Source organism: Acomys minous (genome assembly GCF_964271855.1).
Source record: "Acomys minous genome assembly, chromosome: 13".
Lineage (NCBI taxonomy): Eukaryota > Metazoa > Chordata > Mammalia > Rodentia > Muridae > Acomys > Acomys minous.
This window is the reverse complement of record NC_140495.1, coordinates 59,621,977-59,627,976: the sequence shown is the minus strand read 5'-3', so window position 1 is coordinate 59,627,976 and position 6,000 is coordinate 59,621,977. Positions and strand designations below refer to the sequence as shown.

At 49.4% G+C, this 6,000-nt stretch overlaps 1 protein-coding gene across 1 annotated transcript in view; it reads left to right on the top strand.

Moving 5' to 3' along the window:
- Positions 1–208: 208 nt before the first annotated feature.
- The window catches only part of PLEKHB2 (pleckstrin homology domain containing B2), a 28,239-nt gene continuing 22,447 nt past the window's right edge, over positions 209–6,000 (top strand). The window contains exon 1 of the mRNA XM_084753036.1: positions 209–367. The gene's annotated coding sequence lies outside the window, so the exon portion shown is untranslated. The remainder of the gene's footprint in view (positions 368–6,000) is intronic.

The window sequence follows — 6,000 nt, the reverse complement described above, 5'->3', positions numbered from 1 at the left end:
TTCTGTTTTGACATCCTCATTTTCCTGTGTTTGAGCACCCAAGTTTCTGGCTCTGGGATGTTCCAGGCTGAGTTTGGCGTTGGCTTGCCCCAGTCCCACAGTCATGTACTTCTCTACGAAGCTCTATGTTCAGAGGCCAAGATCAGGAGAGTTAGAACTGCCTTTGAGCAGGTAGGTAACTAAGACCCTGTTAGAACAAATTCTCAGGCCCCGGGCTCCGGTCCTGCACTACACCGAACCTGCCTCCCGCGCATGCGCGCGAGGGCTGACGCAGGACCCGGACTTGCGCGTCCAGCAAAGAGGAGGAAGCCGGCGGCGACCTTGCGCTCTCAGCCTGATCCCTCTCTGGCGGCCTGAACATTCGCAGGTGACTGTGCCCGCGGTGCCCCCACTGCGCCCCATGCGAGCCCTTCCCGGGACCTCCTCAGCTGGAGTACCCCGTCCTGCCCTGCTCACGCTCCTCCGGGGTAACCCGCTTCGCCAACACCCCTCGTTAAGCCTGGCTCCCGGGAACTCCTACCTTGCTTGCCGCGCCCACTTCCTCAGCCCCTTGTCTCTGTCTTCCTTGGTGAACCTCCTCAGTCCCTGTTCCTTCCCCCTTCCCCAATGTTCCTCCTCTTGCTCTTGCCCTCTACCCTTTCCCGAGTGTCTCCATTCTGACCCACGCCCCTCCCGCTCCCGAACGTCGCCGGTCCTAATCGTTTCTCCCCTCCCCCCGAACCTCACCCCAGCTCCTGCCTCTCCCCCAGTATCCCCATCCTTGTTGTATTACCCCAGCCTCCACCTCCCTTCCCACTTTCTCAGTGTATTCAATCTTGGTTGTATCCCCCCCCTCCCCCTCCGCAGCTCCTTCCTCCGCCTCCGCCATCCCCAGTGTCCCTATCCTGGTTGCAGTCTCTTCCTCCTCACTCCCCCAGTGTTCCCCGTTCTGGCTATACACCCCCAGCTCCTGCCTCCTCCTCCTTCTTTCCCAGCGTCCCCATCCCGGTTGTACTCCCCTCCAGCTCCTGTCTCCTCCCCTGTCCCCAGTGTCCCACATTCTGGTTGTGCTCCTCTTCCAAGACTCTGTCTTTTCCCCATCCTGACCCACCCTCCCCAGCCCTTCATGGTCTTCCTTAGTCTCCTGTCTAGCCCAGCGCCCCTCTTTCCCAGCCCGAGAGTTTTGACTCGGGCTGGTCAGCTGGATTTGGTTAGGGCAGCTGGCTTGAGAAGCGACCCTCTAAGCCAGCTTTCCCTGGGTCTCTGCGGGGTTCTCCAGTGTTCACCACCACAGTCTTATCCTCTCCTGTCCTAGGGTCTGGTCCAGTCTCAGGCCCCTCTCTTTCTCCAGGGTCCTTTCCGGGTTCCCCAAGGGCCCGCATCTTGATTGTATTCTCCCCAGCCCTGCGCATCCCTTCCCTAGTGTCCCCTATGCTAATGGAATATTCCATAGAGCGGCTTAGGCCTGACCCTCCCTCCCCCTTCCCCACCCAAGGCGGGCGGGGGTGGGGGGTGCTAGGAGGAGACTTCTCTGGCCCCTTCTGATAGCTCCTGTGTCCAGGCAAAGGACAGACACCCCACACCCCATCGCCCGGGGGGGCCTGTTGCTCTGCTCTGGTGGGTCTACCTGTTTCCCCGGCATTATCATGGTCTATTCTTAAAATGCCTTTAGTTTAAGGTGTTGGATTGTACAAACCGCAACTCTTTTTAGTTAAGTTTTATTGTTATCCAGCTAGAGTGAGACCTTGGGAGGTCAGGGGCTTTTATTTGGGGTAAGTGTAAATTTGTTTTTTGTGTCTAGCTCTTGGGTGCAGAGTGGTTTACAAAGAGACTTAATAAAGGTGTCGTGTAATTCCCAGGGTTTTAGAAAGGTGGAAAGTCACAGATTCTAGAGACTAATTCAGAATACGCTGGTTAATTCCTCCAAAGAAGTTGTGTGTGTGTGTGTGTGTGTGTGTGTGTGTTTTTCAGTTGACTAGGGTAGGAAGGTGGCTCTCCTGTGGTAACCTGTGCAGGAAGTGATGTGACTTGTTCCACTTTACAGGAAGTGGTAGGGTGGCAACTGGGATTTATTGCTACTTACTTAGGGCAATGACTGTTGAACAATCATTGACCAAACATGGCTGTGTCTGCCCGGCCTGTGCTGTGGGCTTGCCTTCCGGAGTGAGGAAGGTCATGTGGCTGGGCCTGTGGCTGCTGCAGGTTCCTTTTTAAGGTGTTTCCTTGGCCCCCAAGAGTTTTGACTCTGGATGGTCAGCTGGGTTCGGTTAGGGCAGCTGGCTTGAGAAGTGACCCTCTAGCCAGGCAGGTGCTTGCCTGGGTTTATCTGGTGTCTGGTGTTTATTCTGTAAATGAGAGATTCCCCATCCATCTTCCCCAGGGCAGGAACCAAAATTCTGTTAAGGTGTTATCCTGTCAGACACACAGTAGGTGTTCAGTAAATTAAGGGTGTTAGCACACTTTTGTAAGTAAATTTCCTGATAATAAAGTCTGTATTTATGAAATCAATTTCTCTATCACACACACCAGGTCTGTCTGTCTGTCTGTCTGCCCCAACCCCTTTTTATCTCCTATCTCTCTAGCTGGAAACTGAACCTTTAAGTTGTAGTTTGTGCAGAGAACCAGTGAGCTGGGAGGGAGGCATGCTCACACCGTTGAACACTCTCTTGTAAGTCAGCTGTAGCCAGAGGCGTTACAGGAAAGGGCAAACAGAGGCAGCTCACCATCCCGACTCAGTCTTGCCCCTCTGGGTCAGGTCAGGAGGTCAGCCTTGTCCCTGAGGCTTATGGAGCCTGTGCACCTCTCCTTATAGTCCACATTTCGCCATTGCGGCCTCTCTGTTTAGCTCGGTCTGGACACTTTTTCCCCACCACGAGACAGGGTCTCTCTGTGTAGCCTTGGCTGTCCTGGACTTGCTTTGTAGACCAGGCTGGCCTCGAACTCGTAGAGATCCGCTTGCCTCTGCCTCCCGATGCTGGGATTAAAGGCGTGTGCCACCACACCTGGCTATGGTTTGGACACTCTTATGAATGCCGAACTCTTTGAGTTCCTCCCTGTCCCACTAGGGCCAGGGGTTAACTCAGAGCTACATACCATGAATAGGGTGTCAGTACAGTTCCTTTCTACAATATAAATTGCAAATGCGTCCTGTGTCCTTAGAATGTAGAGTATATATGGCGTAAGGCTTGTCTGCCCTTCCTGACTCTTTTCTCTCCCTATCATCTGTACTACGTCTTACTATGAGCACTGTATCATATGGTCCGTGGCGTTCTGCTGCCATGCATTTCCCTAATGCTCAGTAGGGTTTCAGACCTGCAAGGAACTTCCTCGAATAAGGCTGTTTGCCACAGTAAGCACTTACGATGATGAGATGGATAAAGAAAAGCCAGCAGTTTCCCTGAGGCCTATGGGGCTGCAGGGCTATGGGGCTGGAGGCAAGAAGACTGGGTCAGAGCTGAAGGAACCTGTGGGTGTTTTTGGTTCTTATACGAGAGAGACAGTTTGATAAACTGCCTTAGCCTTCTGTGAAAGCTGAACAGGTTTTCTTGAATTTAGCACAGCCTATAAAAGCAGCAGCTTCTTTGGCAGAGTCTGTCTCACGGTCTCCTATCAGAGTGGCTGCACAGATACTTGCTCCTGTAGCACTAGCTAGAGCTGGGGTGGAGGGGTAGGTTCTCCTTGACGCCTGAGAGCTTGACTGTGCTTTTGGTTTGTAGCCATATGTGACTTCCTTGTTTTTGCCAGCCTTTCTTCTGCATTAGTGGATGCCAGACAGATTAAAGAATTGATTAGTGTCAGCAACTACCCGAACCTGCATAGGACAAACTGAGGGAGGAAAGATGTAATTAGACTGATATTTCTTCAACAACCCAGGACCACCTGCTCAGGGGCAGCTACACTCACATTGGTCTGAACCCTTCTACATTAATTTGTTTGTTTGTTTGGTTTGGCTTTTTGAGACAGGGTTTCTCTGTGTAGCCTTGGCTGTCCTAGACTCACTTTGTATATCAGGCTGGCCTTGAACTCACAGAGGTTTGCCTGCCTCTGCCTCCCCGAGTGCTGGGATTAAAACCATGTGACACTACCACCTGGCTATTTGTTTTTTGAGATACGGTTTCTCTATGTCTTAGCTGTCCTGGACTTGCATTGTAGACCAGGCTGGCTCAAACTCACAGAGGTTTGCCTGCTTTTGCCTCCCAAGTGCTGGGGTCACAGGCGTATGTTAGTACGCCCGGCTCCCACATCAGTTATTAAAAAAAACAAAACAAAAACAACTCCTGACAGACTTGCCTACTTGCCTACAGGCGATTTGATGGAGGCTTTTTCTCAATAGAGGTTCTTCTTCCTAGGTAACTGTAGCTCGTGTCAAATTGAAAAAGCAAAACAAAACAAAAACAAGACATACACCAAAACAAAAAAGCAAATCTAGATAAAAATCTGTCTACTTTATTTTCGAATAATCCTCTTTGCTTTCAAATTGAAAGGAAGAATTTTGGTGACTGTATTATAGCAACTGAAAATCAGGAGGCATGACGATGGTCATATATTTTTAAATTCATAAAGACCAATGTTTCTAAGTATAGACTTTGGACCTAAAAGACTTGTGTTCAAGCCCTGCGTTAAATTATTCATCTTGGGCAACTTACTTGACTTTCCAAGCTTTTTTTTTTTTATCTACAAAATGAAAATATACCATCTACTTGACAAGATTTTGGAAAATCGGCTGAAATAATATACAAGTGTTTGAATTGGTACCTGACAGGAAAAGTCAACCCAAGGTAGCTATTTCTACAGCAAGTTCAAGTACCATGAGAGACAATGTTAAGCATAGATACTGTGACCGTTACTGTGGACTGTCACCTTGACAAGAATCACCTAGGAGACAGACCTCTGAGTGTGCCTGTGAGGGAGACTCTAGATTGGCTTCATTTTGGCGGAAAATCTGCGCTCTAAATGTGGATGCCACTGCCCAATGGGCGGGTTCTTGGATGGCCCCGCCCAATGGGCGGGGTTCTGCAGTGAATAAGAAGGAAAAACCAAGCTGGGCATGAATGTTTACCTGCCTGCGTCCTGACTATGGATGCAAGGTTCTTCTTGTCCCTATGGCATGCTGGGACTTCCTTGTCACGGTGGACTCTGTCTCTTCTTCAACCTATAACTGAAATAAACCCTTTCTTCATTAAATTGCTTTTTGCCTGTTAGTTTGTCACAGCAGTTATAAAAATAGCTAGTACACGCACCGTGGGTTAGGAAGAGTACAGCGTTCCCCTACCCCCATCCCTGATAGATGAACAACCTTGGAAGAGCAGAAATGTATTTACTTACTCACTTATTTATTTATTTTGGCTTGGCATGCTGAGTTCCACACGCCCCATAGTTTACCCATGCGTGTCACTATCATATATTATATATGTCACTCTGTGTCTTATTGCAGAATCCAAACACCAGCTGAGACTCACCTGGAGCCCATAGTTAAGAGACTTTGAAACATTAGCAACCTTAGTTTTTAGAGAAACTGAATATTTCAAGAAACTGGACTTTCAAGTGTTGGAATTTTTGGGGACTATCGCGGGCTTTTTAAAGCTGAGATGTTTTTAGATTGTGCTGTTGATATTAGTATGGACCTTGAGGACAAGCAAGAAAGGGAAGTTTATCGTGTAAGAGTGTTATATTTGTGTGTCAAGGTGACAAGGGGGCAGTTGTTCTGGTTGGTTTTTTTGTTTTTGTCAATTTGACACAAGTTAGAGTTATCTGGGAAGAGGAACCTCAACTGAGCAAATGCCTCCATCAGATTTTCTGTACGTAATCTGAAGGGCATTCGCTGATCAATGGCTGATGTGGGCAGTGCCACCCGTGGGCAAGTGGGCTTGGGTCGTGTAGGAGAGCAGGCTGAGCGAGCCACCAGGAGCGAGATGGTTCAGCAGGTGCTCCGCAGTGTCTCTGCTCGGTTCCGCCTTCAGCTCCTGTGTTCACCGTGAGAAGTCAGGAAAAGTATTAGTAAAGCTGCAGCTGCAGTCGCAG